Genomic DNA, 12248 nt, shown 5'->3' on the forward strand with positions numbered 1-12248 from the left:
TGTCAGAGGGTCATCAGACCCCTCCCAATCCTCCTCTTCCCCCATCTCCTGAGACTCAGGGTCGTAAGTGAATGAGGATGGATCAGAGGGAAGAAAATCCCCGACCGGCGTCGAGATCGGTGCCGACAGGCCCCGTCCCGACGCCGGAACCCATACAGAGGAGGCATTGGGGACGGCGTCGGCCGAGGCCGACGCTGGAGGGGACACCACACGGACCGACCCCGGGGGGGTCGTAAGGTCCACCGGGGACGTTCCAGCGCCCGACGAGGGCCGAACGGCACCCTGCGGCGTCGGGCCCGAAGGCACCGACGCCGGGACCGCTGAACCCTGCGGCGCCGAGCCCGAGGGCAGCGGCGGCGTCGGGGCCGAAGCACCCGACGGCGTCGGGGCCGAAGCACCCGACGGCGTCGGGGTCGCATCCCCCGACCCACTAGGGTCCCCAGACGGGTTCACTGGGCCCGAAGGCGCCGCGGAACCCGTCGGAGAAGAAAGGGACCTCATGACCATGAGGAAGCGCTCAATCTCCTCCGGCGTCGCGTTCAGCCCAGGGACCGGGGGGTATGGAGCCGAACGCGGCGCCCGCGACTCCTGAGGAGCCGCGTGGGCGGTGTCACCCGAACCCCCGGCCGCATCGTGCGAGCGTCGGGGGGGGGGAGTCGGAAGAGCGATGATGTCTCTTCGACTTCTTATGCTTCTTACCTGACGACTTGGACCCGGAGGAGTGGCGCCGACTCCCGGAGCTGTGACGGCTCCGCCCCTGCGACCTGTCCCTCGACCTCCCGTGGGACCGGGACCGGGACCTCACACGGCGCGGGGCCGACTGGCGGATCTCGAGTCGCCTGCGGGACCGCTCCCGCCTGGCCTTCCTCGAGAGGGCCCGACAGTCGGAGCAGGCCTCGTCGTCATGGTCGACGCCCAAACACGTCAGGCACAGGCGGTGCGGATCCGTAATCGACATGAGGCGTTCGCACCCGTCGCAGTGCTTGAAGCCGGGCATCCCTAACGGCACCGTCGGAGTCGTGAAGACTTCGAAATAGATCAAAAAGATCCAAAAAGTTAGTCAAAAAATGACTAGGGAACTGCTTTTTCCAGATCTGCGCTGGCTGGCGCGGAAAAAAGAAGAACTGACGTCAGCACGCGGAGGCGGCGTCTAAGTACTCCAACGACGTCATCACGGCGCCCACGACGACGGACGCGGAGCCGCAGACGACGCCTACCGACGCGCAAGGGTACTGCTACGCAAAATTTTCCGGATCCAGTCTGACGCCTGGGGATATTCTAAGGTAAGGAATCTATCACTAACGTGTCTCTTTCAGATACACATAGTTTCAATACATACAGCAAAACAGGCTGAAGAGAAGTACAGACAGGCGTTGAAGGTCTTAGGTAGCTGGGGAGAAGGCCTATTGTGGAGGGGGGGAACTTGAGGTACAAATTGGCCTGGGATCGTGGTGCACAGATTTATTTCGAGGGAGCGCGGAGGGCGCCTGTAGACTGGGCAGGAGCTTCAAGGTGGGTTTAGGTATTTGTTGAGGAGGAGAAGCTTTTGTTTCTTCTTGAAGCGAGGGAAGATTTGATTTTCCCGCAGGTCCCGAGGAAGGAAGTTGCAGATTTTTTTATCATTGCCAGAGAATAAGCGGGTGCAAGATTTCTCTTTTTTAAATTTTGGAGGGACCAAGAGTAGTCTGTCTGAGCTTTGTTGTGGTCTCTTTTGGCCAGCCTTTGATAGTTTATTCGTGAGGTAGATTGGCTTTTCACCATAGAGCGCTTTGTGGGTTATGCAGTCTCCAGTGCGGAGCGTCTTCTTTCGTCCTTTATAGGGTTTGCGCCCTGTGTTACACTGCGCAAGCCGTTTTCAGTGTAGCCATTATGGTGCTGAAGAGGTCGTAATCACAACCTCCAGCACCATATACTCTTAATGGCAGCACTGCACTTACAAAGTCTAAGAATGGACTTCGACACTGTAGGGGTACAGGGCTCATGCACCTGTACCCTCACCACTGGTATAGTGCACCCAGCTAGAGGGGTGATTGATCTATGACAGGGCAGTGGGTTGTAGGCATGGCACAGCCGACTCTTCACTTTGTTCTGCACCAAAACACGCAGCCCGCAAAGGCAATGCTTGAGTGTAAAGGTACAGGGCCCCTAAGGGTGGCACAATAAGTGCTGGAGCCCTTAGAGGCTTACCGGGGGGGTTACTGGAACAGAAACCCCCAGATTCTCACACAAGCCCCTCCGAGCCCAAAGGCCAGGAGACTCAGCCAAACCTGGGAGTCTTTCTAGTCTTTCAGGTGAGGAAGAGGAGAGGAGAGGAGAGGAAGTGGGTTGAAAGTTGCATGGCGTACTCTACCTTACATCCTTCTGTCGAGGTCAGTTCCTTTGGGGAGTTGGCCTACCTCAACAGTTTCAGGACTTAATTCCCAATGCTCCTTTCAAAGCTCTTTAGTGTCTTTACCCCATCTTTTTAATTCGGGTTCAGGTGTCCACCTCTGCAAATTCTAGCTTAGCTAGGGCAAAACCTAGCTGCCCAAAAGCTTGTTAATCCCACCAGGGGGCTAGGCCACCATGCCAAGGACAGTGCTGCCATGAAGGCTAACACCCAGCAGAGGCTACTGACAGCTGTCAGTGCCCTGAACCACACCTTTAGCTTCTCACTGGTAAGTGAATGGGCTACCTTACAGGCTTCTTAGGGTTCTGGTGGCCTACCTGTTTTAGGGTGGTGGTCCATTACACTTGGTAATGAACACCCTTTTTCCACCCTCTGTTCTGTCAGCTGAGAAGCCAACAACTCAGGCTGGACAGTTTTCTGACAAGTCCGGTCTTTTTTGTTCGCAAGGGAGGACTTTACCAATGCCAATTTTGGAATTCTTCCTTACTGGGATAGAATCTCCCTGGTCCACTGGAACTGTGGCTAACAGTTGTCTACCTTTCCTACACTGTTTCTTCTTTTTCATTTGGGGCTTATCTGCACTAACTGCAGGTTCACTGGCAACCCCTGGAGCTACACTAGGGGCTTTGTTTTTGGGACAGCTAGGGTCCTTGGTGTGGTGTCCTGCATTTTGACAGTTGTGACAAAATACCTTGTTGAGATCCCAATTCTTACCTTGGTACCAAGTTTTAGTTTGTGAGGTGTCTATGTGCCCACCCTCCTGGACAGCTTTTTGGGGGGCTACCTGGGACTCCTTACTTTTATCTTTAAGAGGTTCACTGTCTTTCCTCTGGGGAGGCTTTGTAATCCCTTTCTTAAGGTCACCCCCAGTGGACTTCCTAGTGACCCTTGTCTTGACCCAATGGTCCGCCTTCTTTCCCAATTCTTGGGGAGAAATTGGACCTAGGTCTACCAGATACTCATGCAACTTTTCATCAGTGCAATTCCTTAATATGTTTTCTTTCAGAAACAAACTATTAAGACCATCATAATCATGCACTTTACTTCCAGTCAACCAGCCACATAATGTTTTAACTGAGCAGTCCACAAAGTCTATCCAGGATTGGTTTTGGGTTTTGTGAGCCCCCCCCCCTAAATCTAATTCTGTATTCCTCAGTTGTGAGTCCAAATCCCTCAATCGGAGTTCTCTTCATAAGGTCATAAGACCCAGCATCTGCCCCACTAAGGGTCAGCAGTCTGTCTCTGCACTTACCTGAGTACAGTTCCCAAAGGAGTGCCCCCCAGTGAGTCGTCTTCACCCTTCTGGCTTCACAACCCCTCTCAAAGGCTGTGAACTACTTGGTGAAATCATTATCCTCCTCAAATCTAGGGACAATCCCTTTGGGGATTTTGGGATCATATGATCCTTCTTTTTCTATATTTTTAAAAATTGCTGCCACCATTGATGGGTCATAGGCCCATCTCTGTTCTTTGTTTTTCTAGAGCCAGGAGTCTGTTCTCTAGGTCTAATCATTTGGTCAACCTGGCTAGCAGGATGTCCTCCTCATTGAGGCTGTCCTCAATGTCCTCAGTAGTATCTGATCCACCTGTGGGGCTTCTAGGTGCTAAGAGGTTTACTCTTGGATTCAGGGACACTTGGGCCCTTTTCTCCCTATGAGGTGGGGAGGGGTTGGTCTACCACTTCATGCCCTCAATTTTTTTTCTCATCAGATTGGTCTTCAACAGTTTCAGATGGGTGGTCCTTGGCATACCCAGCCAACAGCTCCTGGAGCTTTTGTTTGGTGGGATGAGACCCCATGGTTATGTTTTTAATTTTACATAGGGATCTTACCGCCCTGAAAGACAAGTGAAGGTAAGGGGTTAGGTCAAGCACCTCAACCTGGTCCTCTATGGCATTGTGATTATTTTCATTAACAGCTGGGTTCTTCTTAAGAGACATAGTTAAAAAAAAGTTCTAACCCCTCTTATCCCTAGCTAAAGTGAATTTTTATTTTCAAAAATTCTAAAGGGACTTAACCAAGGCCCTAACAAGACTTTTAGTAACGGCAAAAAATGGCAATTTGAAAAGTTCTGTTGTGTGATCAGGTGGGCACCAAGTTAGTCCAACAAAAGCAAAGTTGTATATCTCACCGCTGATTCACCAATGTAGGAAGCTGGCTCTGTATATACTATAACAAAATGAGGTGTAGTGTGCACAGAGTCCAGTGGAACCCCATCAGTGTGTAGACGTAGATAGCACCTTACTCTCTATTTGTGGTTGTGTGGGCTAGCAGTATGACTTTTTCAGAGGGTAGCGTTAAGCATTTGTTGAACACACTCAATCAGCAAATGATGTCTCACACTCGAAGACTGAACTCAGACCTATTTGGTTGGTATAAAAATATTATTACGTTATTTATTTTCTAGAACCAAGCCTGGCACAGGTAAGTGAAATAAATGCTTTGCAATATATTATAAAGTGTTTACAAGAGAGTGCAAGTTCGAATGCAGTTGTTTGAAATACAGGTAAGTTAAGGTATTGAAATTCCTGTACAGATTACTTTTTAGATTACTTTTTCGACTCAGTGTGATATGCCAAGATATCACACTGGGACATTTCCTAGAGAAAAGGCAAGTAAAATCAGTTTTGAACAATAGTTATTTTTCAGGTTTCCATACAAATCAACTCCACACTAAACATTTTTCAGAGAAAAACAGTCAATAGGTACCTACGGAGAGAAATGAAGTTAAAGGTTACAAGGTAAGTAATCGGTCTTTAGGGTTGAGCTTCTGGGGTTAGAACAAGGGTTCCCCCAGGGTCAAGGATGCACTCTTGCTACACCCTCAGCGGCACTAGGGCGGCAGGGTGCAGAGTGCTGAGGTCCAATGTTACCCAAAGAGGATAGGGGGCCTCGGTTTGGTGGCTGCTTATGGGCAGGCCACTGGGTTGTGGTAGCAAAGCTCCTGGTGTTAGGCTCAGGGCAAAGGGGGATCCAGTTTAGCACACAAAGTTCACCCACATTGGTGCAGGGGCGGCTGGGTGCAGGGTGCTGTTTTGGCGTCCGGTGCCCTGTTTTCAATGGGGATTTTCGGTTTTGGTTTAGAGCTGCAGGCTCGGTCCAGGTAGACTTACAGGAGGAACCACAGCTGGGCAGATAAGTTGGAGGGCTCGGGGACGTAGGTGCACCTCGTGTTCTCTTCTCCAGGGCGGCTGGATGCAGGGGTGTCTTTCGAGGTCGTATTTCACTTTACTGGGCCACTCTCGGTTGGGGGGGTTCTCCGTACAGAGGCTGCAGGCGATGCCGGGGAGTCCTGGAGGGGTCATCCAACGGTGGACTCTGGCTCTGGAGGACTTCGCTGGGACTGGTGGGCCACTCTAACTCGGGCCGTAAGCGACAGATGCAGTGGTGGTTCTAGGAGTCTTGTTTTTTTGGGGAAACACCCATAAGATCGATGTAAAAACATTGCGGTGCTTTCGCACCGCGACTTTTACATCGCATGGTCTATCACATCGCAGCCTATTAGTCCGCATGCAACAAAGGCGCAATGGCATTGACATCGCATGCAATTACAACGCATGCGATGTTGGAATGCCTTTACATCGCAAAAGTAAATGTGCTTTTCATTGCCATATGGGCGAATGATAACGCAAATGATCAGGCATAACAGAAACGGGCTGAGACGTACTGACAAATACGTTTACAAAAACAGAACATAACAGAAACGGGCAAATGATAACGTTGTTATTATTTTATATATTTCCTTGTTATGCCAGGCTAGGTGGATGGATGTTTGTGTGGTGAGTCGCTGGGTGGATGAATGGATTGATGGCGGATGAATGGATGGATGGATGGCTGGATGGATGGATGGATGCATGGATGGCTGGATGGATGGGTGTATGGCGCAGGATGGCGGACAGTACAATGAATGGATGGCTATGAATGGATGGCGGGGATGCATGGATGGGTGGATGAATGGATGGGTGGATGGATGGACGGATGCGGATGAATGGATGGCTGGCTGGATGGATGGCTGGATGGATGGCTGGATGGATGGATGGCTGCATGGATGGATGCGGATGAATGGATGGCTGTATGGATGGGTGGATGGATGGATGCATGGATGGATGCATGGATGGATGGATGGCTGTATGATGGATGCGGATGAATGGATGGCTGTATGGATGCATGGATGGGTGGCTGGATGGATGCATGGCTGGATGAATGGGTGGCTGGATGGATGCATGGCTGGATGAATGGATGGCTGTATGGATGGATGCGTATGGATGGATGCGTATGGATGGATGCGTATGAATGGATGGCTGTATGGATGCATGGATGGCTGCATGGATGGATGCGGATGAATGGATGGCTGTATGAATGCATGGATGGATGGATGGCTGTATGGATGGATGCATGGATGGGTGTATGGTGCAGGATGGATGAATGGGTGCATGATGGCGGACAGTACAATGAATGGATGGCTATGAATGGATGGCTATGAATGAATGGCTATAAATGGATGGCGGGGATGCATGGATGGGTGGATGAATGGATGGCGGATGGATGGATGGCTGTATGGATGGATGCGGATGAATGGATGGCTGTATGGATGGATGCGGATGAATGGATGGCTGTATGGATGCATGGATGGGTGGCTGGATGGATGGATGGATGCATGAATGAATGGATGGATGCGGATGAATGGATGGCTGTATGAATGCATGCATGGATGGGTGCCGGATGGAATGCCAGGCTAGGTGGATGGATGTGTGTGTGGTGAGTCGCTGGGTGGATGGATGGATGAATGGATTGATGGCGGATGGATGAATGGATGGCTGTATGGATGGATGCATGGATGGGTGTAAGGCGCAGGATGGATGAATGGGTGCACAATGGCGGACAGTATAATGAATGGATGGCTATGAATGGATGGCGGGATGCATGGCTGGGTGGATGAATGGATGCTTGAATGGATGGCCGTATGGATGCATGGATGGGTGGCTGGATGGGTGGCTGGATGGATGCATGGATGGATGCGGATGAATGGATGGCTGTATGGATGGATGCGGATGAATGGATGGCTGTACGGATGGATGCGGATGAATGGATGGCTGTACGGATGCATGGATGGGTGGCTGGATGGATGCATGGATGGATGGGTGGCTGGATGGATGCATGGATGGATGGATGGATGGATGGATGAATGGATGGCTGTATGGATGGATGCATGGATGGATGCATGGATGGATGAATGGATGGCTGTATGGATGGATGCGGATGAATGGATGGCTGTATGGCCATCTTGAAATGGGTTTTATGGCACTTTACATTATACATTCTAAGATAATGAACATGCTTAAAGGCACACGCTCATGAAAGCACATGCAAGGGTAGCCATCTTGGATCCTTTTTCTTGAAGTCCAACAAAAAACATTCAGAGCTGGTCTGTTATTTGTACAGACACTAGTGCACTTATTTGTATGCACGAGTGGCCATTTTAGAAAGGTTTTTGTTGAAATTGAACAATTAAGTATGCACGTTTATCTCGAGGCACATTATTTGCAAAGGAAATTAAAAAAAGAAATATAGGAACAACAGTAATAACTTAAATATTGACCATGACCTAAAGTGGACTATTTTCTGTGTGAATTCAGATATTGTGCTGTTGCAGGATGGTCTACGTTATGCAGAAGGGGGGCCAGTTGCAGAAAAAGGTTCGCCCATTACCTCAAGCTTTCTGCTGTGCTCATTGGAAGCAAAATGTGAAAGATTCTGCAACAAAGCAGCGGATGAAGAGAGCTGACTAAAATGCTCCTTATGTTTATAGGTGTATATTTTGTATACAAAATGTATACAAAAGTATATAAAGGTGTATAGGTGTATATTTTGTTTGCCTTTAGAAAGGCCCTGAAAACGTGGCTTTTTAATCAATAATACTGTTATGTCTGTTATCCTTCTTCTTTTTCAGTAATGGGTCAGAAAGCGCCGGGACACTCCTTGGAGTAGCCGTGCGCTATATAAGTCACCCATTAACATAACATAACATATATATGTATTTTTTAAGAATATTATGGAAAAACAACTTGCCTTGGCACGCACGAGACGTAAAAAACTTCTGTGAGTAACCCTGTACATTGGAGCCTATTCGAGAAGTCTACTAGTATAAGTGAAAAGGTTTTATTTGCCACACTATGTACTTAGCTTCGCGTTATAAGTCATAATAATATCCTCTTATATACCTGTAAAACTTTAACAAACTATTGTGTGCGTGGCATACGTCAGGAGCACTACTGACAGAAATGAGCCTCCGGTACAAATTTAAAAAGATTATTCCACTCCATGTTGTAAACATCTGATGTCATGTTGTGTTTTATGATGTTGTTTTTCATCCTCACTTCGGTACATAAAACAGCACAGTGCAGTGAAATGAGAACCGGCATTCGTGAAATGGCGTGCTCTACAAAATTAAAGGAGGTGGTGGAATGTTTACTGTTTCCAGACATCAGGTGCTTCCTCTCAGCATACGAACGGTGAAACCAGAAAACTGATAACGAATGCCCCAGGGCGGATAGTGCATATTTGTTTAATAACTACGCAGTTTGTTGGTAAATCATTTGCTGTGAATCTCTGTTCATTTGCATTGTAACGAGAGTAGGAAATGGAGGAAACATTACCGTGTTAACGAGTAATAACGCGGCACCTTCGTAGCCAGATGTTATATTTTGAAACCGCTCCAGGCTAGGCACTTTTTCCTGGTATGATCAAACTACTAACAAGAAAAAAAACATCATTTTAGGAAGTGTGGCTAGAATGCAATGTCTACAGCAGGGTAATTTAGACCAATTTTCCTTACATCAGCGGATTATGTTTTTATTTCCAAACTTGACCATGTCGGAAAATTTTCATCATTCCAAATGCGTCCCTACTATTTTTTTAAAGTGTGGGCTCAAACATCGCGTTGTCATGTCGCGCGATGTTAAATCGCCGATGTGACACGCGATCCAATTACATTGCCGCATTTGCGTCGCAACTACGAGCGATGAGAATGGCCGGTGTGACGGCCTTTGCGATGTAATTGCCGCAATTAGAAGTGCAGCAATTACATTGTGGGCGACGGATCGTCATACAACCGTTTTTTTGTCCTCAGCAGGCTCAGAATCTGTCTTGGGGTTTTCTTTTGAACAGAGCTGCTGTTCACAGGCGATCAGGTCTTCGTTGAAGGCAGTCAGTCCTCCCTGGGTTCTGGAGGTCGCTGGCTGCTGGGCAAGGCGACTTTTGGAGCAGGATCTCTGGAAACTGCAGACGGGCCGGTTGAGCTGGGGCCAAGTCAGTTCTCTGCAGTCTCCTCTGCTGGGCGCCTTCTTTAGTCCTTTTTCTTCTTAGGTTGCTGGAATCTGCCTTCTTGGTACAGGGCTGCCCCCTAAATACTGTGCTTAGGGCGCGTTTTAGGAGTCTCAGGGGCAGAAGCTAATGGGCAACTGACCTTAAGGTGACTACACCCTTGGTGTGCTCACCCCACTTGGGGGAGTGAGCACAATCCCTAATCCTGATTGGGGAGTGCCTGGGGAGGGCACTGACTGAAGAGTGGGCTTCACCTCGCCTCACCCACCTGATGTGTGGGGTTGGCAGAGGTGGGCACCCATTCTGAGCTGGCAAATTTTTCCTGCTTGTCTTCCAGCTGAAAAAGAAGGGGAGACAGGAAGGGGGCCTGCTCCTCATAGCAGGAAAAGCTGGGGGTCGCATTACAAAGGCTTCTCAGTTTTCAGTGTAGCCAGTACCATATACTCTTAATGGCAGCACTGCACTTACAATGTCTAATAATGGACTTGGACACTGTAGGGGGTACAAGGCTCATACACTTGTACCCTCACCACTGGTATAGTGCACACAGCTAGAGGGGCGGCTGATCTATGCCAGGGCAGTTAGGTGTAGGCATGGCACAAAGGGATGTGTGCCATGTCGACTCTTCACTTTGTTCAGCACCAAAACATGCAGCCTGCAAAGGCAGTATTTGAGTGTAAAGGTACAGGGCCTCTAAGGGTATCATAATACGTGCTGCAGCCCTTAGAGGCCTCCCCTGGTTATAGTGCCCTAGGGGCTTGTGGTACCATTTACCAGTGGCTGACCTACGGCCAGGGGGCCAATTGGGTTTGGTACAGTTTTGGAGAAAGAACACATGCCCTGGAAACCCGATTGGCAGAGACCCAGGGCACATCAAGTCAAAGTGCATCAGTAGTTCAGGAAAAGGGGGGGGGTTTACTGCAACAGAAACCCAGCTTCTCACACAAGCCTTTGCAAAAGCAAGTCGACGCGGTGCACAGAGGTTCAGTTCCTGCAGCACTGAAAGGACAAGGCAGGCCTCGAGGGATGTGGAGAACCACCAACTGTGTTGCTGAGCCTTTCGGAGCCCAGGATCATCGGACTGGTCAGCTTAGTTGCAGTGCCGTCAGATGCAGGGAAGTGACTCCTTCACTTCAAAGGAGACTCCGGGTGTCTTGGATTCCCACAGGCCTTGGAAGGTTCCTGTATGGTGCACAGGCACGGACGTTGCAGCAGACGAGCTGGCGATGTGATCAGGAGCAGCAGGAGTCTTCCCAGTTGCAGACTTGATGCCCAGAGCAAAGTCCAGAGCGCCTAGACGGTCAAAGACTAAGTGGTGTCTTGAAATGAACTTTGTCCCACGACGAATCTAGGGACCCACCCTCAGGTAAGCCCTTAAGTACCCTAACAAAGGGGTTCCCTACCAGGGGAGGGGTCGGACAGTGAGGATGATACTCCCATGTCCTTTGTCCAGTTCGGCACCAGTGCAGGAGCCAACGGCTCCCTGAGCTGGTTTGAAATGGACTATGCAAGGAGGACAACAAAGGTGCCCTTCAAGCAGACTGAGTGGTGCTGGCAGGTGCTCCCACCTAGCCCCAATGCACTAAACTCTGTCTGGGAGGTGGTCACACCTCCCTGTCACAGCATACCAATCTTGTCTCTTGTCGGCAGCAGCCATGTTGTGCTGAGCGGGTCTAGAAGACTGGTACCGGGAGACCTGAGGGCCTCCCGGAGGAGCTTTACAGAGCCTTCCACACGGTTTAAGGTGCGGGTGTATGATTCCACCATGTTTGATACCAAACATGACAGGGTTCCTAAACGCCAGTTTAGAGATTGTCAATGCGTAGTGACGCATTGCCACTCTATGTATGGTAATGGCTGATGCACTTACACCCTAGGAGAATGGACTCCTAAGGTTGTAGGGGTATCCTGTTCATGCAGGGGCACCCACACACTTAGAACCGAGCACCCTGCCTTCAAGATTGAAAGTCTTGCTTTAGAGGCAACATATAGGTTTTGAGTGCAGTGACCTTTAGATATAAGGAAACATATCTTTTGTAAGTAGAGTTAGCATTAGCTTACAGAGGCTGCAATGGCAGGCCTGTAGTTACAGTCTGAATGGTCCCCCATGGGGGGGATAATGTGTGCTTCTGCCGCTGGGGGACCCCTGGTGTACCTACGTCCTGGGTACCTCAGTATAATATACTAGGGACTGATAAGGGTACATCGGTGTCCAATCTGGGATGTACCTAAGTACTTACCATACCAATTTAGGCGAGAAAGTAGAGAGACTGGGGTCCTGGTTAGGAGGATCCCAGTCAGACTAGTCAGAAAAAGCCTAGCACCAGGCAAAAAGTGGGGGTAGCTATAAAAGCAGATCCTACTTTCCTACAAAGAGGAATTGAAACTAGCATGCCCACTAGCTGTTTGTGCAGAAAAATGTAGTTAAAGTCTGCCTGACACAGTGTTTTAGAGATGTAACCAGACTTTTCAACATTGTCACAAAATAGGTTTAAAGAATTGATCCGGGGTCCTCACAATCAGGTAAGACTATTCTA

The 12248-nt window shown here is 49.3% G+C and overlaps 1 protein-coding gene across 8 annotated transcripts in view; it reads right to left on the bottom strand.

Moving 5' to 3' along the window:
- The window catches only part of BAZ2A (bromodomain adjacent to zinc finger domain 2A), a 1275716-nt gene that overhangs the window by 916139 nt on the left and 347329 nt on the right, over window positions 1-12248 (bottom strand). The gene's annotated exons all lie outside the window — the stretch shown is intronic.

This window comes from Lissotriton vulgaris, chromosome 1_1, assembly GCF_964263255.1.
Source record: "Lissotriton vulgaris chromosome 1_1, aLisVul1.2, whole genome shotgun sequence".
NCBI lineage: Eukaryota > Metazoa > Chordata > Amphibia > Caudata > Salamandridae > Lissotriton > Lissotriton vulgaris.